Here is a 22,160-nt window from a genome sequence, read left to right on the forward strand (position 1 = left end):
TGCAAACCCAAGGGTGCTTAAGAGGGATGATGGGGGCGTTTGCTTCCAAAGCTTGCTCCTGATTTGAAGCAGAAAATTAGTGGAGTCAAATTTGATTTCTTGTGCTCATTGATACCTGATACGTCGGCCTCTATGTGAATATCCATTGTATGGTTAAATCTTCAGAAATGCAGCTGTTGTCTCATGCAAACTTAAGCATTTTGGACCCTTACACAGCTAAAAAAACAACCAACCAACCAAAAAAAACCAACCTCAAAACCTAAGTACTTTAAGAATTCATGTGCAAAGTACATTAATACTGTGTGAATGGTTGTCCACCCCATGTTTCAGATCACATACAGGTCACCTGGAGCAAGCATCTTGCATTTTCATTGGTTCAAAATGTGGAGTTATTTTTCCATATCCAGTAGCCTTCAGCAGTAGTTTTTCAAAGCTCCATGCTACCTACAGTGTCAGCTACTTTCTTTACCTGGCCTGGATTCTTTTCCACTTGCATTACACCTGCATTTCTACATACACTCTACTTTTTCCCTGTTTGGCCTTATCCCCTGTAAAATATGCACTTCTGAGATAAAAGCACAGTTGATAACAGGGTGATGTGTCTATCCAACCCAGCCCAACTTAAATTTGGGAGCACAAGGTATCCCATTAAATTCAGGATTACCTTCATCTATCAACCACTGCTGTAAGTAGAGCTACAGGTCGAAAGAATGTAGTCCTATATTAGCCATATTTTTCTGCATCTGTATGTTTATAAGAAAACCATAGTCTAATGTGCTTGATGTTTCTAGTGTGTTAAATATATACAACAAACAACCATTAATGAGTTTTAAAACTGATGCTTATTCAGTCCACTCAGTGCTCTTGAATGTGAGCCAACATTAATTCAAGCTCAGTTGATCCTAATAAGTAACTAAGACCCCATTTCATAAACATGCAATTCTAGCTTGTTATTTCTGGCACTGCCATTAAGCAAAAGTCTCTACCCTTAGAATGACAGAATTAAGGGATTAGGGGTAAACTGAAAATCGTGAATAATTCACAATTTCTTCCCTCTCTCCTCCCCACCAAAGGCCACTCTAGAGGGGCTCAATAACTGCTCTCAGTTATGCACCTTTTCTTCTGGGAGTTATGCACAGGAGTGTGACCTGCCAGTGCAGTGAGATTTGCTGATGTGAGTGGAGTCTGTCGGATTGGATGTAGTATCTGGTACTTTCTCTGGTCGTCAGAGGTTCACTGGAACAAAGCACCAATGCCTGCACTAAAAAGTACTACTTACTGTTACCCATCCTGAAGGGGAACTTTAGGGCCTCTTAAACACGTGTTGTCCCAACAATATGCATGCCTTTCAAAAGAAATCTGTGACATTTCAAAAGAAAACTATGACATTTTTTACTAAGATGTAATCAGGGTCAATTCTTACCTTGGCCCTTCAGATAATGTAGAACATGTGTTATACTTGTTCCTGGAATAGATTTTCTCTTCAACTTCCCTGATTTTGCAAAAAGATATTTTATAAAGTTCCTGTTGAATATGAGAAGTTTTGCAGCAAATTACTAGGAGATGCATTTTGCTACATAAAATCCAGTAAAGTAGGAGTTCACATTAAAGCAACATGGAGTGCACAACAATTGTATTTCTCAATGCAGACATTTCTTACTCAACTTTTATCTCTGCCATGCCACTGAATTTCAAGCAGCTGTTGAAGTCTGGAAGCTGTACTTCTAAGATGTACAGGTTTAGAACCGTCCTTTCATGGGCTTGTACAGTGCCCAGTCACAAGTTCAGTCACTCTCTGAACTTGTAGGTTCTATGGTGATATGGAAGAGAGTAAGAAGTATGGAAACACTTTGCCTCTCTCCTACAGTGAGAATTACTTTCATTCATGAAGTCTGTGTTGCTAACACACTCTTTTTCTCGAAGGCTGAGCTTTCTTGCTGATGCTAAAATGTTTGTATAATGCCGCTGCATTATTGCAGCATTGTGCCAAAATAATAATTAAAAAATTTAGTTAAATTAAAAATTGAGATATTAATGGTCTTATAGACTTGCTGTCTTCTTTATTCAGTGTCAGTGAATGGCTGTGCTGTTGGCAGCATTCATTAATATTTCTTAAGTGTTGCTGATGTTGTTATTATGGGCTTTCTTTTTCTTCATGTACAATTATTATTTTTAACAAAGCATGCGGTGAAAATGCTGTGCACACAGCTGTGTGAGGAACGTATTCAGAAAAGGCCAAATCAGTTTGTAAGAGAAATCAGGTGTGTTGCCATCAAGTTTTGGGTCAGTAGTAGGGCACCAAGTGACTTGGCTTTCTCAAAAAACAGAATGGGGGAATGCGTGCAACCCACAGAGACTGGAGTCTCTCCAGGCCTATCTAACATAATGAGAGAATTCTTTGTGAAATGCATAAAATGATGACATTTTAGTGGTGAGTGAAATACTTGATTAGTTTTTCCATAACCTAAAATAACTGGAATGTTCTTATGCAATCCCATTCCCGGTGAGGATGAGGAATGTGTAACCTCACCATATATATTCCTGAGAGACCTCTCCAGAGCAATGTGTGGTGGTATGGAAAAATGGGTTGGAAAGTGTTTTTTAAGCCCCAAGAAAAAGTTACAGGCATGTTCATTTGAGAAAACATCCAGAAGGTGAATTCAGAGTCATGGTCACAAGTCTGAGGAGAGAAAAGTTGGTCTGGGCAAGGTTTGCTGGGCTCTGTGGTTGCCACCGAGATAAAGGTGAGTGCCTGACTTAGTCTGGCTTGTCCACATGGCTGTTTGCAGAAGGGGAGAAGGGACACAATGCCTGCTGGCACCTGGGAAAAAGGTGACACAACCCTGGTCCAGGGGACTGAGGTTTGGTGCCAGTCTGGATGGACTAACTGTCAAAAGGACAGCTGGGCCTTGAGCTGCCTCTTCATCCTCTTTCAGCACACCTTGCTCCCTGCCACCATCCTGAGGGGAGTTCACATCCATGCTGAGTTCTCCTCGGGCTGCTGTAATTTCCCCTCAAGTTTGGACATGGAGGATTAAGTGAATCATCCCCAAGGGATTTTGGTACTTTGTAACACAGCAGAGATTTTTAACATGTAATATCTCTGACTAGCAAGGGCTAGCATGATCTTTCACAGAAAACCTTTTCTGGTAGATTGAGAAGCAGGATTTAGCATTTCAGATGAGTAAAGAAAAATGAAATCTATTAAAATGGTCCTTGGCATTGAGGACATGTATGCTCCTGCAGAAATAAGAGTACTCCTGGGTGCTGTGTTAGGGCTTGTATTTGATGCATGGACACTGAACAGCTCTGCCACAGTTTAGCATCACAATGACACAAGCCGTAGCCAACCACAGAAGGATAGTCTCTGCCTTGGAAATGGCAACTGGACATTCAGGATCCTGGGCTGAGATTCCCAGTACATAGGGAACTTCATTGGCCTACAGAACAGGAATTGACAGGCATTGGGTAATACCTGTTTGAACAGCTTGGGGTTGCTTTAAAGGTAGACCCAACCTTTCTCCTCCCAGTAACATCATACTCCTGCTAGCAAAAGATTATGTGTACTTAGTCACTGAGAACAGAGTATATATTGCTCAGCATAGGTGTTTAATCAGACTCAGTGGTCAGTTCTTTCATATTTTATGTTGTCTAAATACAGAAAGTTTATTAAAGACTAGTTTGCAAGTGGACTTCGTTGACAAAGCATTTTGGGGGACACACAGTACCCAGAATGGCTGTTTCTAATGTAAAAACATTCGAGCCTTTAGGGCTGGACCAGTTTCATTGAGGAGTTAGACCATGAATAGTCTAGGACCTAATATCTATAAGAGATTGAAAGACTGGAAAGGACTGGTAGAAGTTATATATTGACTGAGGATGAGCCAGGCTACATCATGCCTGTTCACCAAACTAATTATTTGTTTCAATATTTATAAAAGTGAATAGGAAACAGATGGTAGAACCGGAGATGCCTGTTAGGTTTCTGTAATGGAGAAAGGAGAAAGAGAGAGCAGAAATCAGAATCTCACCATAAGAGAGGAACAGGAAATTAAAATGTCAGACAACTGACAAAACTGCAGGACCACCCACAAATATAAAGAGTTTTCCCATAGGACCTCCAAAGCATTTTAAATTTAAGTCTTTTCTCTTTTGCCACCCAGAAATCAGAATAAAGTTGGGTTTTTTTTCTAAATAAAAAAGGAAAGTCTAAACACACACCTTCAACCCAGTTGTTAGAATATAATATATTGAAAATTTTTTGGAAACTTAGTAGTTTGGAAAAGTCCTACTGAGATATCCAGTGAGAAGACACAAAAGAGCAGAGATGGGAGTTGCCGATTCGTGTATTGAGTATCCACATCCTTGTCCTTGGCAGTAAGAATTCATGGTCTTTATTCTGTATACACCAGTGGTGTGGCAGGCAAAGGTCCTGCAGATTGGGGTTATCAGAGAATTCAAGGCTATGTTTGTCCTCTGAAACTATTCAGGGCACCTGGGGTTTGTAGTTGTCCTTGAATTTGGCTGCACTGAAATGAATTTCCCCTGATGTGCAAGATGTGGGCCAGGGAGTACTCCTGACTTGAGGGGCAGCCTTACAGTGTATGTTCCACCTGGATGTTGGAGTGGGGGAGGGTGAAAACAAGGGGGCAAAAAGATAGGGAGCTTTCATATTGCATAGATTTGGTGGAACTGTGGTGGCCAGCTGTGTTAACTGAGGGTCAGGGATCCTGAATTCATGTGGGATTCCGACAGTCCACCTGCAGCCAGCACACAGCAATGTATTCTCCATGCATGTCGGTAGAAGACAGATCTGGAAAAGCCAAGTTATACTTCACAGAAATCTGTTTGTGCTGCATCATTACCTGAACCAGCTGGATTTGGAACGAGGTTGAGAATCCAGACAGACTTACTGGTCTCTTCCCCTCTCAGAATTGCTTCTAGTTTTTAGTATCCTTGGGAACGCAGGGAGATATGTGCTTTGTCCAGTACCCTTCCCAGATGGCAGGGTTTGCTGTCACTCTAATAATCTCTGCTTCTTTAGCTGCCCCTTGCTTATGTCTCTTCATATTCAGCAGTCATCACTGAATAAGGACTGTCTGCTGACCTTGCCTTCAACAGTAGATTCTGAGCCAACCGTGCTGCTCTGCTGTGATATGGATATTTTTTCTTTCTGTCTCTTTTTTCTGTCTTGTGGTAGGCTTTTCTACGTCTCACTTTGACTTTGGCCAAGTTCCCCGTAAACTCTGAATGCCTGCCTTATTTGGAGAAGAACGTAGGCTTTTCAGTTGGCTTGACCTCCCAGTAAGTTTCCTACTCTCCTTTGACCTGCTTCTGCCTTGCCAGTCTTTGTATTAAGCTTTTTTCCTCTCTTTCATTGTAAAAGTTCACTCATCCATCTTCTTTTCCCCCAAAATAGAAGAAAAAAATGTTAGTAGCTGCTGCTAACTGTTGCCCAGTCCTTCTGCTGATGTTTGATGTTCACCCCAGGAATAAGGAATTTGCAAGTTCATATTCACAGCAGGTCAGCAGATGCTGCTGCTGAGGATTATCCTGTAACTGGTAAAATAGCTTAACTTGAATCATTAATATAGACAGGTCTGCTTCAGAAAACTGTTGCCCACTGCATTTTAGCATGGACTGGCAAATCCAGCCCTTTGCAAGCAGGCTCTAGGGTCAGCCTCTGAGAAATAGTCTGTTCTGTCTTCAGGTTCCAAGAGCAGGCTACTTGGGTCAGTATTGCTGAATAGAACTATAATTTCAAAGGTAAATGCTGGTCCCTCAGTTGGATCACTGAGATCAAGGTTGATCTGTCTTTTAGATCAATTGCAGACCACAGTCTACCAGAAAAATGACTTTGCCTGCAGCCAGCTCTTTCTCCAGTTAGCAACTCGTAAACCACGAGAACAAAGTGAGAAGCAGAAGTTGGCATGGTAAAGTCCTTGGTCAATGACAATAAGATACCTACAAAGAAGATGGGTTTTGTGATTTCCTCTGTATTTGCTTTCAGAAGGACGAACATTGGAAGGAGAGGTGAAACAATGCAAATCAGTGGTGCAGCAGTTCAGGAACAAGCAGAGTGGCTGATGGATTCATTCTTTAATTGTCTACTGATCTAAAATGGGAGTTTTCCCTAAAGGCATGGCTTTTTATGGCAATTGTTCTGCACAGGTACTGTGGGAGCAGCAGATAGATTTGGTTTTAGCTGGGCACCAAAATCAGGAGTTAGCACTTTGCATTTTGGCTTTTGCATTTCTGCCTTCCTCCAAGCTCTGGGAGTTTTGCCATGCACTTCCTTTGGAAGGTAGGTATCTCAGGAACCTGGTGCTTCCCAAAGATCTGAATGGAGCTTGTCTGAACTTGTCAGCTTGTCTGGAGTTACCATTTACTGAGCATGTGATGAAATCAGTGGTGTTCAGGTGAGGAACACTAGGAACCTGTGACTTTGCTGTTCCCTGAGTGAAATGAGACTCACCTGTGAAGCAGGGTACAAAAGGATTTTACTGTACAATTTTCATCTACTCTTCTGACACTGCTTCTGATAAAGCCAGATCTACATTCATCCCAGGGGCTACTCCAAAGATGAGTTGTATTCGGTCCATTGAATTTGTGACTTAAAGGCTAAAAGAAGACATACATGTTGCACAAGTGTTGTCTGTGACTGACTAAAGAATAAAAAGAACTCAGTGTCCCCAAGAGAATCACAGAATGGGTAAGGTTGGAGGGGACCTCAGTGGGTCATCTGGTCCAACCTCCCTGCTCAAGCAGGGTCATCCTAATGCACAGTGCACAAAACTGCATCCTAACTGATTTTTGCAAGGATCTGGCTAAAGCAAATGGACAGCCTGGAAAAAATCTTTAAAATATTTTCTTCCTTGTCTTTCCACTTAACTGAATCCTGACATGTGTTTCCCTGCCATTCTTCCTGCCTGTCTCCCCACCATTGTGCTGCTGCTAGTCACAGAGAATCGCCAGTCTGATGGACAGGACATGAGCAGGAATGACTTGGTAATGCCCGGTTTGGTGGAGGAGAAATGCACTGGAAGACGGGAAAGGAGAAGGATCAGCATCAGCACAATATGCAAGGAACTGATGCCTTTTTCAGAGCTGTGCTTATCCCTACTCTCAAAGCAAGCCTTTCATAGTGCTTCCTTCACCTGCAAGCCTTGCAATCCCCAGCCTCTGGTGGGCTGCCTCCCTTTGCATCAATCCCCACGTTACCACACAGCCCCTGCTGTCTGTGTGGTCTTCGGAATTCACATGGATTGGTGGCAACCAGTAGGGAGGGAAAATAACGTGTTTTATTTATTTAGAGTCAAGCACAGTTTAAAGTCCACTCTAAATAAATAAAAACTCTTAGCCAGATTTATATAAATAAAAAAGCAGATTTTCCCCTCTCTTTTGGCTGCTGTTGAACAGCATCAGTTTCAAGACCACACAAGGAGCTGTGTCGACAGCTCAGCAATGTGCAGTAGAGGCAGAGGTAGGAGGGGTAGGAAGGACCTCGATAACTTGCTTTGGGTTTCTAATGCGTGGAGGTTCCCTGTGGACGTTAAGGAGTAGCCCTGACACTGTGGTGAGTTAAAATGTTAGATGAAAACTGTGAATATCTTCGGCCTTTAACAGAGGAATATTTCTATAAAAGACCAGTTTTTCTTCAGATGCTTCATCCACCCTATCAAGGCATCTGTGCAAATAGTAGGATTAGTTAGCACAGGTGAGCACTATTTTCTCTGTCTCTTTAGTATAGCTTAGAGGTGACAGAGCACCCACAAAAAGCAGTGATTTGAGGAAGAAACATTTCATTCTTAGGAGGCTGATCACATTTGGCTTTTGGGGCTTGGGTCTGCGTTACACAAAGGTTCCCAGTTTCCATCAAATGGTGCTCCCACACAGGTGCTGACAGTGTCATGTCTCCTGTTACAACAATCACTTAGGGAAACTCCAAGTACGGTTTCATTTTCTTGGGAATGAAATGTATTATGTCTGCACAAGGTTCAGATCTCTCCTCACTTGCAGGCCTGCCAAGATATCAGGAAGGGTGACAAGCAGCTGCTATGTGGAACACCTGGGTTTTGTTACTCCAGATGAGAGATTATAACAGGCCTGAAATAGATATTGGCTATAAGTGGGTTCTCCTTGAGGCAGCATTTACTGCGTTGCTCATGGATGAGGATGGGCTGGAGAACATGATTCTGCTGGTTGCAAGATAAGGCTGAGAAGAAAAACAGCCCAATTAATGATTGTTATTTTGTGACTGGTCAGAGGCCACTACAATTCTGACAAAGAAAATCAAAGAAACACTCTTGCAAAGCAAAGATTTTCTCACAGTTCATTACCTCTTTCATATTCTGAACTTCCTTGTGTTGGCGGACAAAATGACCAACAGATGTTAGTCACATTGACGAAAAATTTCAAAGAATAATTTTTTAAACATGTCCTTTTATAGCTTACTTTACCCACTTTATATATTATATTTAAAGTTATGTATGGTCATATATCCCACAATACTTTGGGTTGTCTTGTTTTGTTAGTAAAACATCAGCTCACTTTTCTCTTCCCACTTAACAACACAGCTGGGGTCACAGCTTGTGAGAGGCAATGGTGTCAGAAGTCCTAAACATCTTCCCTAAACCCTTATCCTGAATGAAGGTAGTACATCTTAAGGCTGTACTGCTCCGTGGTCCAGCTAGTAGTAAAATGCCATTTTCTTTGCACAGATGAAGTCATTATACAACTTCTACTTCTGCCATGCCAGCCTGCAGATGGCTGCTTCCTCTATGAGAAACCTCTGATACATCAAATGGTCCTTGTCCCAGCCCACTCAAGCCAGAGGCATGAAGAGTTTCCCTTCTGGCTCCATGAGTCTTCCTCCTTGAGAACACTCCTCACCTCACTACGAAGAGCAGACACTTTGAAAATTCTACTTTGGAATAATTATTCTATTTAGTTCTGATTATGTACATCACTTAAGCAGCAATTCTCAGTAGTTTTTAGTAGCTTTGAAGGTATCCAAAGTGGGCACTTGGTGGTGGACTTGGCAGTGCTGGGTTAATGTTAGATCTTGATGATCTTAGAGGTCTTTTCCAACCTAAATGATTCTATGATTCTCTGATGCAGAAAAATAGATAGTGTGGAACAGGCTCACATTGCCTGCCTGCATGAATTTCAGGGCCTCACAAGTTGTTCCATGCATAGGGGAGGGGATTCCATTTTAATGTGTGCATATTATTATTTCAGAAAATTGTGCTGCATTTTGAAAACTTGAATGTAGGAGAGCTAGGACAGATAGTGCAAAATACTTTCAAACCTGAATTATACTGATTTTTTCCCCTTCTTCTAAAAAAGGTTATTGAATGCTTTCCACTATGAGTATATAAAATCAGTGGCAACAGACTCTATGTCAAATAAACAGCTTTTTGTGTTTATTAAATTCCCTATCCTTACCTTGAAATTTAACCAGCCATAAGTTAATTTATTGCATTGTATGCTGAGTTGCCATGAAGAATATCACTTACTTATCACAGGTAATCACACCAGAGTTTATTCATTTTCACAACTGAGAATAAAAATTATTTATCTGATTTATAACTCTCAATAGTAATATGAGATGTTTAGGCCTTATATATAATGTATTTTGTGAATTTTAATTCTTTTCTAAAAATGAGACCCAAGCTATTAGAACTGAGCAAGAAAGCTGCTACACCTCTTTTATTGGTGACTATGAAGAAATGTCATACTACCTGGCAAGAATGGGCTCCTGGAGAAATTCCGTGCAAATTTACACAGAACAACAACAAATCTAAGCCTTGGGATTCTCAGAGAGATGGAGCTGCTCTTCCATTTTAATTATTTTACTGGAATGCAATGTAAATGTAAGTTCTGAAACATCAGAAGAATTCTAAGGAATAAAAAATGAAATCCTGTGGGAGGCTGTGTTTTAGGAGAATAAGCATAATTATCTGTGTAACTGTAGGCAGGCTAATCTGGTACTGATTCTGAACAAAAAAATTAAAATCTTCTTAGGACATACAATTAGCTATAGATTGGAAAGTAATTGCTGTCAATGAAGATTTTGCTTAAATCTAATTTCATATTTTGTGGCCAAAATTAAATGTGATGACAAGCTTCTTACTTAATAAATTAGATTGAGATAATTAGTAGGAGTCATAAGCACTCCATATTGCAAGGATTAAGAATATCTATAAACAGATTATCATCAGCACAAGGTTAGAAAAGTATTTCTTAATCAGGAAATCAGTCTGGCTGATTGCTGGTCCAGTGCTATACAATGGACTCGTTTTTTTTTCCCCAGTTATTTGTAAATGATTATAAAGTCATTGCTAAACAAATTATTTTGATGTTTTGTTCTGGTAGGACCTTTTTGCAGACCAGAGGGGACTGTTTGATAAGGGTATGTTTGGAAGAACAGAAATTTTATCACAGACAGATGTGAGGTCTGTAAATACAAAGGTATTTACACGGAAGAAGGCCCTTCATAGAAGATTTCTGCACGCTAGAAATGAGTGATCCTGAAAGTCTCAGAGCTCCTGGTAGTCACCTAAGTGAACATGAGCTTTTTGGCTGCTTTAAGAGCATGATTTCAGTATTGTGTGAGCAGGTGGGAGAGTATCATGTAGTATGAGAGAGCTGATTATTACAGATAGGCCTGGTGAGCTCCTTATTAGAAAGCAGGTTAATTTCTGGTGTCTTAGGAAAGAGGATCACAAACCAAGGAAATATGGGGAAAGAAATCCCAGGGATGCTCTAAGGATCTAGTGATAATAGAGATGTTCAAGACTCTCAAATACACAGTGTATAACTTGCACGTATAACACATAATATATACCAATGTATCTGGTGCTATAATTTTATCTATAAATATGTGAACATTTGTAAAAAGGAGTACATATGTATATGTGCCTGTGTGCTTGGGAGGTTCATGGTAACACACTTTCTCAATCAAAATAGCATCCATGGCACTGAAAAGAACAAATTAGTTCTTCTATCAAGCTGCTGTAATTCTTCCTCATACAATACTCTTATGCTTAAAATGCAGCAGCATCTGGTGTGACTGGCATTGTGCACACAACTGTAGCCCCAGACAAACTTCGCTGATCACAGTTGCATAATGGACAGTAGGACTTGGCCCTCTAAAATTTAATAGCTCAGTCCTAAAATAATTTCTAAAGGAATTTATATATCTTCTCCTCCTCCACTCTGCCTGTAACCTGAGAGCATCCATGTGGCTAAGAATACAGACTTGTCTTCTCTAAATTGAAGACGTTCTGCTCATACCACTGGAGAAACAAACTAAAAAATAAGGCAACCAGATGTTAAAAAATGTTGAAAGTTCCTTTTTTTGGAAAGGTAGCTATGTTAAATAAACATTAAAATGCTGTTTTTTTTAATATAACTATTCATTTTAATGTCACCCCAAGAGTTCATCCAAGGGTCTCTGGGTCACTTGGGAGAAAGTACAGTATATTTTGGCTTCACAGCCTTCAACTTGCTACAAAGGGCTAATTCTTCCAATTAATGAAATAAATGCTGCTGATGTAGGCGGATTGACAAATTAGTTTGAAGGCTAGCTTGTTGAGGCAGATGACAAGTCTGATACAGCTAGAATGCTTTAAGAGGCTTCCCCTGGCAGGAAAAGGAGCCCTTGGAAGAACAAGATGTAGTGATCATTCACCCCCATTCACCTGGTGGTGTTTCTTCTGTCCAAGCAGAACTGTGACAAAAGTAGACAGTGTGAAGACTTTTTGTCCCATAAGGCTTCCAACAGGGATTTCTGTTTAGGGCAAAAGAAACCCATTCAGACAAGATACTCAGACAAGCTGAGGTAGCTGTAGGTCTGGTAATCCCTGTTGGGCATATTGCAGTTTGATGGGCTATTTAGTAGAAAAGCAGGTTAATTTGTGGTGCCTGCTAGGAAAGGTGATCATAAACTAAGAAAATATGAGCAAGCAATTCAAGGAAATGCTCCAAAGTTTATTGATACTTGCTCTATGATCAGATGCTGAAAAGCTAAACAGAGCAAGGAAGATGAAGGGACAATTTCGAGGCTACAAGTCTGTTTATGTGGGTAGAATACTCTTGGAAAGAGTATGTTTTCCTTTTAAAAATAGATTATTCTCTTTGAGACAGCATTCTGAAGCAGCTGCATTTTAATTCAGTTTGCAACAGTTTATGAGAGTGGAGGTATTGCAGTGCTATTTCAGGAGTGGATCAGCCCTATGGATTAATGCATTTACGTGCTTCAGGAACGGTGGAGGTGGGTTACTGCACACCTGAGACACTCTGTAAGACATATTGATGTCTGGCTGCAATTTTGGAGCTTTACAGCTTTAGCTAACTAATGTGATAGCCTCTGTGTTTCCAGGCAGGAAATAACACTTGCTGTCAGCTGTGCTGGATGTGGTGATGGAAGGCGTGTTCCTGCCTCCATACCTACAGACATAAAAGGGCTTGCAGAGGCAAGTTTGAGGCTCTCAGCTGGTGCCCATCAGTGTAACATCAGAGGGCTGTAAGGTGATACAGGATGTTGCACACTGCAGTAATCTGGATCTACCACAACTGGCTGGAAATGCGCTACCTGATGTGCCATAGTCAGATCTCCCATGCCACAGTGCTCAGCCAGATCTTTGCCAGAGCCCAGGGGTGAATACAGCAAATGCAGGGATCCAGGCTGCTGGAGCCAAGCTGCTTTTCTTCCCCATGTGTTTGCTTGTTTGAGCCTGGTCAGCTCTCCATATTCTGTGCTGTGCTAGATACCAAAGATAAATAGCACATCTGGGCAGAGAGCAACCAGCCCTGCAGTGGTATTAACATTCATGGTCTCCAAGTCCAGCTCAGTGAGAATAATAACTTCAAGTCATGGAATTGAATTGCTTTGCTACTGTATGAGCTTTAATGTTAATTAGCTGTGTGAGTGGACATCTGTGCAGAATTAGCTGAACCCCCAAATCCTAACTGGACATTACTTTATGGGGAAGTACTGGACCTCAGTCTATGTAGATAGGTGGATTTTTTTCTTTCTTCCTGTTTATGCAGGGGAGCTTGTGGAAGCTGTTTTATTTTAAGTCACTTGGAGCTCAAATATGAGCTGTTAATCTGCAGACCAGTGTAATATTATAGATAACTGGATGTTCCCTGGCCCCTCCAAAAGGCTGAATCACCTCTTGTTAAAATATCAGTTTTCATTGTTAGCAAAATTTGGTTTTTCTAAAGAAAAGTGTCAGGAATACATGTAAGAAACTTGCTTATTGTTTATGTTCTGGTAGTAGCTTAGTTGTAAAAGCAGTTGTATTTGCAGTACATGTGGACAACCTCTTACAAAGTATTGTTTAGAGAGCCCAGGAGAGAAATCTATGCAACATGCCAATGCAAGAATTTTGTTATCCATTCTCTTGGGAGAAAGGTGGGCAAAGAAAATAATTTGCTGTTTTGAGAGGAATGTATTTACCTTCCAAGAATTACCTATCAGAGATTGGTTTGATTACTATCATTAGCCTACCTGCTACTGCAGATTGTTTGCTTTGTTTCTTAAAGAGCAAACAAAATGTGATGGTATATCTCAAACACATGGGACATGAAGAGTATGGACTTGCATTAAAAAGACTGCTTTTTTGGGCTGCATTTATACATAGATGTTAAGAAAGCAGCCAAGGAGGCATATTCAGCAGAGAAACTTTTGTTTGTGCTTAGTAGTTTTCCTTTTCCTTTTCCTTTTCCTTTTCCTTTTCCTTTTCCTTTTCCTTTTCCTTTTCCTTTTCCTTTTCCTTTTCCTTTTCCTTTCCCTTTCCCTTTCCCTTTCCCTTTCCCTTTTCCCCTTCCCCTTCCCCTTCCTTTTCCTTTTCTTTTTTTCTTTTTTCTTTTTCTAGTCTTAGACTGAATAAAACACAATCCAAATTTTTTCCAGCCACTCTGTCTACAGATTGCTCCAGAATTTCTGTGCCTTCAACCTCATCTCTCTCTCTCTCTCTCTCTCTCTCTCTCTTTTCTTTTTCTCCATCCAAACACTTCCAAGAGCAAAGAGGATAGTTGCTGGTATGTGATGAAGGCTCGGAAAGGAAAAGAATAAATTAACATCAAATGGGCTTCACCTCTTTCCACTCTGCATACAGAAATTCTTAAGGAGATGACAGGACACTACCAGTGCTGCCTCCCAAAACATTCGGTATTCCAAGAACCCCTTCCATTCCTTTGCAACCTCCAATAACTTCACTTAAAATAAAACTCCTGGTTTGGAGTTTCTTCTGTGAAATAATTGGTGGTGTTCTCTGGAAGGTGCAAATTGATGAATTCCCTCAGTTCCTCTTAATGTCTGAAAGAACTGGGACTGTAAGATGATTTTTGGGGGCTATTTAAGGACAGCCTACTTTAATTAATATGCAATGGATTCAGCTCTTGGCATCTCCTGTTTTACACCATGAAACAAACTGGTACAAGCTTGGTGGCACCTTTTTTTGTCAAGGGTACCTACCCTAGTGCTGTGGTTTCTATCTGACCTATATAATAAAGAAGGAGAGTCAGTAAAATGTCAGCACTTGCTGCATTGCTGTATCAATGAACAATCTTTAGCAAATCAGAGGCTTATGGTTACCTTTCATTTCTTGGTTCAGGCATCAGAGGTGAGGACTAATATATGGAAGAACACTTCCCTGGTCAGAGCAGCACCCCTGGCTGTAGCTGTCTTGTGTGTCTCCCCTCAGCTTCACCAGAGACCTCTGAGATACCTGTCCAGCTGACAAAAAGGTGAATGTAAAGTTCAACGTGCAAAGATGGGATTTATTTCTGAACTTTGAAGTGCCAACTTGTTTTGCTGTGATTAACAAGGAAAGAAACTTCTGATGTGCATGGTAAGAGAATATGTCTGAGAGAGTGAAGGGATGGCACTTTAGCTGCACTCTACTAATGTTTGCAGCCTTCCTTTGTCCTGTAATAAAAGAAAATAACTGTGTTTAGATCTCACTGAAAGCAGCCAGAAAACCCTTGTTACTATGTCATATTAGCTTTGATCTGGTGTACTCAATTATGTTTCTTTTTGTTTATTACAGGCTCTCAATTTTCCTTCTTTGCTCTAAAAACTATACTCAGAGTATCGAATCACTTTTTTCCATATCAGTGAATCTGCTTATTGACATCCTGTTAGAGGCCTGTGCAAATAGTCTTCCAAAAGGAATAAATGAAAGACACCGGTGAAAAGCAAAGTTTGACCAGAGGGCAAAGTTCTGTCAAAAACACTTTATCTTTCTTTGTTACTGAGACATGACCAGATGTTTGTTTATAACGAAATGCCTGCATTGGGATTTTTCAAAGCCCAGATGAGGAAAACTGTATCTAATTGCTTCTAGGAATGCAGTCATGTCCTAGCTGCAGCCTGGGTCGATGTGCCCTAAAATACTGTATCTGGAGATTCTGGAAGTGGAATAGAAATGTCTATGTTTTTGCTGAAAGGAGATAGGGCTGTCAGTTTAGGCACACACTAAACATCTGCTCTGCCTGAGCCCTGTGGTTTAACTAGATTAAAGTGCCACATTAAAATGATCATCAGTCAATCAGAACACTTCCTCACTCTGAGGAACACAACATCACGCTCAGTGCTGCAGTTTCCAGGGAAGCCAATGTGTCGTGCTAGGAGAAAAAAATCAAACAGTGAAATGTTTCATGGCTGTGGTTTGTTTGGCCTCTGTGACATCGCAGACTAATGTTCAACCTAGGATCAAAAAACTAGGAATTTGTTCTCCTAAATGATTTTAAATCTAGCTAGTTATTTTGATTATTAATTTTGATTATTTTAATCTTGGCTATTACCTCTAGTTAGCAAAATGAAATGTAATTCATGTTCTAGCTCTGGGAGAGTTTCCAGTCAATAAAGCTGTATCACAGACCAAAAATTTGTGTTGTTTCAGTGGCACAGAGATAATTTTCCTTTTATTTAAACCCCTGGATGACTATTTAAGACTACCAGACTACTGGTCTGGTAGTCTTAAAAATAAATTACAGAAGTAGGAATTGCCAGGAAAGATCTGTTTTATTAATAAAAAGAAAGGCAATACTAAAAGAAAAAGCAACCCAGACAAATTAAGATAACTTCCCTTCAGTTGGTTTTTAGCTGTGAGCTAGTTTTCTGTGGCAAAGGAATATTTCTATAAACAATATACAGTTTGCTAACAGTTACGTAAATATTGCTCTGAAGTACCTTATGTGATGATTTGCCAGACCTTTTGCTGTATAGATTTTGAATTACTTAGAATTAAATGCCTTCTTGCATTTATTAAGGCATGTAACCAATTTGGTTTTGTCTTTTTAGTGAAGCACAGAGGGTAGAAATGCGTATTTTCTTTTGCACAGTTCATGTAACAATAAGTCTTTTTCATATAGGCCAGCCATAAAATGTATTCATCACTGTTGAAGCACAGTGTTAATGCAAAGAGCTCTATACATCAAGGTACAGCAAGTTGATGTCCCTTTTCAGAAACACCCACTGCATGTTGAGGAAGCATTTGGTGCAATTTGGATGGTTTTTTGTCAATTAATTTAATAGCCAAATGTGAAAAAGAGTTTACTGCAAATATCTCAAACTTTTTGCCCATGGAAGTTACAGATACGAATTGAGAGACTGGAATCAAGGATGAATTATGGATTTTTGGAGCCCGAAGCACATTATATCCTATGGATCCTCAGTGCTTCTCCTGCCCCCCTTCTCATTCCTTCCCTCTCGCACCCCTGGAACTGCAGTGGGAGGAAGGCTTCCCTCTTGGGAAAGCAGTGATCCTTTTCCTTTGTAGACAGGGAATTTCTTGGAAGGCCAGACAGCTGTGCTTTGAAGGCTTGGCTTAGGCTGGCCTGCTGCACCTTTCTCTGAGTAATATTTGACCACTCCTTTATTGGGGTGATGCTGAAAGAGTCCTTGCAGTGACAACTCTCCCTGAGAAGAATGAATGTTCATATTGCAGACCTTAAAAAGACCATTCTACGTTGGATAAATGCCATGTTGTCAACGTAAAAAAAAAAAAAAATGGTGCGCTAGCCTAATTTGAAAAATTAACAAAAGAATTGATAATCCAGTAAGATGATCTCAAGATCAGGGATGGTAAGAACAGCATTTAGGTGTCTGCTCATTAACCTCTCCTACCTGTAGCCACTCCATAAAGTCCCATTTACAGGCAACAATGTCATTCTGTGTGAAGCTCTGAGGAGGAAAGCTCTGTTCCTTAAGGGAAGACAATGATTAATGAATGCACTGTAAAGTTATCCTGAGCTTGCCTTGTGACACTATGCTGTCACACCTTGTTCAATGTTTTACTGACCCTTGAGAATTTCAGAAAAGCATGCAGTAATTACAGTGTATTATTATCACCTGCATTTCTGATACATAGGCTCTCATAAAATGCCTCTGAAACAATTTCTTGGATTTTTCCTTTAAGTGTTGCTGCAAATTCCATCATTTGTATGTGAATTTCAGTTGGATAGGGTAACGCCTTGTAAAGTACTTTAATATGACAGAAATACTTAAATGAAATTTGGGGTTGGTTTCAGAGATCTTCCCTTTAGGAGACTGCAGTAAATTCAGCCCCCAGATTGACACCCTTTTCTCTGTATAAATTTAGTTTATTAATTCTGTTATAAATTTTAGTTTTTAGGTTAACATTTCTTCATGGTGCAATTCAATTGCTTTAAAAACTACAATAGTGCTACACATCTACAGTGGCTTTTCCCAGCCTTTGGAAAGTGCATGGATTTACAATTAAGCATCAGGTATGCTCTAGTCTATCACATATTTGGGTGTGTTATATCCATTAACAAGCAATAAAATCTCCAGTATTCGATTGTTCTCACTATTTATATCTTATTTTCATCCTACACTTTCACTTTTGGCTTTGGTTTTCTTTCACTTTGGCCAGTTTATTTACAACCACTAAATAGAAATGATGCCCCTCCTGCCTCACAGCTCAGCATACAGGGAATGGTGGATCACCATGTTGGGCCATGCCTATTCAGCCTCTGCTGCTTGTGCCATTTGTTATAACTGAGCTCTGTCCACCATACCTCTAAAACCCCTCTGAATGAAGTCTGTCCAGTAAGGCCAGGCTCTTAAAATGGATGTGAATAATACAGGTTTCTTACAGTTCTCTTTATTCAGCCATTTAAGCCCAACTTTTCACATCATCTTTCTTTAACCCAGTATAGTCCAGCACCCTCCAGCCCGATGTAATCCTTCAAGTCCTGGGCACGACCTAGGATTTGCAAGTGATTCACTGAAATGTCATGTATTTTCAAGCCCCAGATAGAGGCTTTGTTTTAAAAATACCTAAAACAATAAAAATAAAAAAAGAGGATGCCAAAACAGGATAGATTCTGTGCACACAGTTCAGAAATATGTGTGAGGAATGCATCATTCCTAAATAAATGTCTGCTTTGTTTCTTCTCCTCAGGTTCCAGATAACCCTGGATGGAATGATGTATGCAACACAGGGATGTCTTATGAGAGCAGGGAACATTTATCCTCAAAAGGCAGGAAAGGGAAAGGACCTCACCCTGTTAGTCACTGTGGTGGTTAGAACATTTGGTGGTTACAGGGAATGGTGGCCTTTGCTACAGCCCATTGTGTGATGGGCAAACTCGGTTTGCAATCAGTTAGAAACTGATTTAATGGATGAAGAAGTTCTTTAACAATATCTCCTTTGCTCTGGGCAATTGCAGGTGGCATCCACATCAATATTGAGAAGAAAAAGCTGAGAGAGGAATACTGGTCTGAAAGAGGTCTCAAGGAAGCCTATTCAGAGTTCAGAGTTTTCTGGGCAGACCTCAGAAGAAATTTCTGGAGAAAAACCAGGATGCCTGTCTGGATATTTTGGTGAATCTAAATTATTACAAAGAAAAGGCAGAAAATCCCAAGGCAGCTGAAGCCCAAGACTTGTCATTCGTTTTTTTGGCAATCTTGAGTCCCAGCGATGCCTGACATTTGGAAGGGGGGTTAGTAACTGGAGAAACTACCATCACCTGGAGAGAGTTTGGAAGTGTTCATGGAGAGTGCACAGCAGGCAGGAGGGGGAGTGATGAAAGTGGCACTAAACAAGGGCAGTTGCTCAGGGGAGCACTGAACACTAGGCAAGGAGATAAATTAATCTGGAAACAGTTTGCTAACTGTTGGCTGGAGGTATAACCAGGGCAAGGACTGAGTACAGAGCCAAGAGCTGCTATTCAGCCAAACTGCATAGCTGCATAAAACATGATGCAGGAGCCTCCTCTGAGTCTGAAGTAGGCACAAAACTTCTAAACAAAGGAGAATGCAGGTTGAGAAACACCACTCTGTTTAATGTCGTGATGTTTATTTGCAGGGCAGTTTCAGGGTAACACTTTCAGTTTAGGTGTAGACAGTGTGGAGATGGGGTCAACAGACTGGGGCTTTCAGGAAAGGCTGGAGGGAACAATAGGTGAAATGTAAACACATGGGTCTCTTGGCATAAATGAGTAAAAAGTTGATGATGACAAAATTTGTAATTGCATTTGGGGGAAAAAGTATCTTTTACTCGACCAAAACTATGTCAACCACGTCAAGAGGGTATCCTCACTGGAAATACAAGGGATTTACCCAACTGTAGCCTTTGAACTCATTTTCAGGTAACAGGAATGTTCCCTGCAGGGTAAGAAGTGGTCTGAGGACTACCTTTGATGGTAGGTGCGTTCCTCATAGACCAAGCAGCCGAACTGTGGTGTCATGGTGACAAATTTGGGTTGAACTGGCCAAGGAAATGGAGGAATTTGGCTCAACTTGCTAGCATGGGGTGAGGTTTTCTGAGGCCCAGCCTTGCTCAGAGGACTGCTCCTGAGAGCTGAGCTGGGCTGCTAGGCTTTTCCACAAGCTTGGTTTCACCTGAAGAACTTCTGCTGGCCCCACAGTGCTCCCACACAGAAACATTGCCTGATACCCCCTCTCATGGCCATTGGATGGGAGCTGCAGCCCAATCCATGCAGGAAGGGATGAGGCATGCTGGACCCCAGCAGGGCAGCTGGATTCCCTCCCTCCCTCCATGCAGGCTGTGCAGCACAGCTAGCCTTGGTGCCCCTGGGGAGCAACCTCTGCCTTCAGGACTGGGAATTTCCAGGTTCCAGTAAGTTCAATTAGAGTTAAGGTCCATCCCAAGCTGCTGGTGAACTGGCAACCACTGCCTTGATGATCTGTTTGTGATTATCCTACTGAGAGTTTAATTTAGGTTTATTTTTGCCAGTTGCTCTTTGCTGGCCCAGGGGCAGGGCATTGCACTGCATGCTCTGTATGCAACATTATGGTTGTTTTTCAAATATGTAAATAGAGGTAAGTTATTTCTCTCAAATACCTAGCTATTAGGGCTTATTTTTAGTGCTATATGCACTTACTACAAATCCCTTGGTTTTTGGAGTCCCTGTTCCTGTTCTCAAACATCAGTCTCTACTTAAATTAATTTTAGAGTTGATTAACTGTAAGGAAAATAAATATTGGTTTTGCTGACTAAAGCAATGCCCCTAAACACAGCAGATAGATTACTTTCAATGATGGATTCAAACACCTTCAGGGACTGCTTGGTCTTTCTACTTACCATTATCAAGGTTGTAGTTTTGTTATCAAGACTGGCAGTTTCTTCTCACAGAAAATCTTTATTGCAAGGCTGACCTGCCTAACACCTCCCTATTAGTAACAGAAACAAATAAGAGTTGATTGTTCAGCTGCTGTCATTTAAAAAGACTAAATCAACCTGCCACAAAAGAATAATTCCCTCTAGTAACTTTATCCATTTGCCCTTGGTGGTGACACTGTGGATACCACCCTGGTTGAACTATATATTAGTTCCTAGAGAAGCACTTTGAAATATATAGCTCTGCACAATGTTGTAATTGAAAAAAATTGAATAGCCATGCATGGTTCAGTAATCTGAAAAGAATGCAAAAGTTCAGTTCTAATAGCTTTGCACAATTTAGTACCATTTTGCTGTGCCTTCCAAATATGTTCATTCTGCTGCTCTGTGTATATCTGTTATATAACTTGGCAGCACTGCCTATATACAGGCAGCCCTGTTTCTTAAAAGGATGTGTCAGTAATTTTATTTTATTTTATTTTATTTTATTTTATTTTATTTTATTTTATTTTATTTTATTTTATTTTATTTTATTTTATTTTATTTTATTTTATTTTATTTTATTTTTAATGTTTTGACCACATTTTTAAAAGACTTACTTAACCAAATGACCCACTCTGGGTGTCTGCTTTTCCAGCAAGATGGTGTCTGCTCATCCAGAGTCCTACAAAGGATGCAGTAACCCATCAGATGAGTTAAGAACTTGATTTTAAGCTTATTTATTAAAGCTGTCTTTCTTTTATTATGTCTTGGAATCAAGTCTCTACATTCTCTTTGGATTGGGGAAGCTTGAAAAGATGCTGTGAAATATGTACTTTTTAAAATTTAGATTGTAGCATCTACTGAGATTGACTTTTATTTATTTTGCATACAGTTCTTCTATGTGTTTCTAGATATTAAAGCCTGTATACTGCCTACCTGTGAAGAGCTGCTGTTCTGAAAGCTAAGGAAGAATGACTGAACAAACAGTCATCAGACTGGAACTTCAGTTTAACTTAAAATTATTTTAAACAATTGACATAATTTTATTGTCACATTTTGCTCTTAGTGCGTTCCTCACATAAATCCTACATATAATATGACTGCATTTAAGACTAATTTTTAAAAAAGTTTATCTAAAAGAATTCTTAATATTATTGATATCTATAAATACCCCAGAGACTAAATCACCTTGCTTCTTTTCAAGGTAAATGAATTATCATACTGCTAATAGGGATGGTAATAAAAGTTAGTTAAGATGTAATTCAGAATCTGTGTATCTATCTATCTATCTATCTATCTATCTATCTATCTATTTATCTATCTACCTACCTGTACCTCAATGCTTTTCTTCCAACTAGCTAGAGGAATGTTTTGGTTGGTGGGTTTTGCATCTGGTTATTTTAAGGTTTCTGTGCTGTTTTTATAATGATATGGATGAAAACAGAGCCATACTGGGATTTAAAGCAGGCAACACCAAAAGGGTCAAATTGTTAAAAAGCTGAGGAAAAACACTTGCAATATTTTTCAAGGTCTGCATAGATGTGTACGTGCAAA

General features: G+C 40.1%; 1 protein-coding gene across 2 annotated transcripts in view; it reads left to right on the plus strand.

Moving 5' to 3' along the window:
- BICRAL (BICRA like chromatin remodeling complex associated protein) overlaps positions 1–22,160 on the plus strand; it is a 141,673-nt gene that overhangs the window by 115,759 nt on the left and 3,754 nt on the right. For both annotated transcript variants that reach the window (XR_011149741.1, XR_011149742.1), the window contains 3 exons: positions 14,628–14,864; positions 17,645–17,766; positions 18,712–18,865. The gene's annotated coding sequence lies outside the window, so the exon portion shown is untranslated. The remainder of the gene's footprint in view (positions 1–14,627; positions 14,865–17,644; positions 17,767–18,711; positions 18,866–22,160) is intronic.

Source organism: Aphelocoma coerulescens, chromosome 3 (assembly GCF_041296385.1).
Source record: "Aphelocoma coerulescens isolate FSJ_1873_10779 chromosome 3, UR_Acoe_1.0, whole genome shotgun sequence".
NCBI classification, from domain to species: Eukaryota; Metazoa; Chordata; class Aves; order Passeriformes; family Corvidae; genus Aphelocoma; species Aphelocoma coerulescens.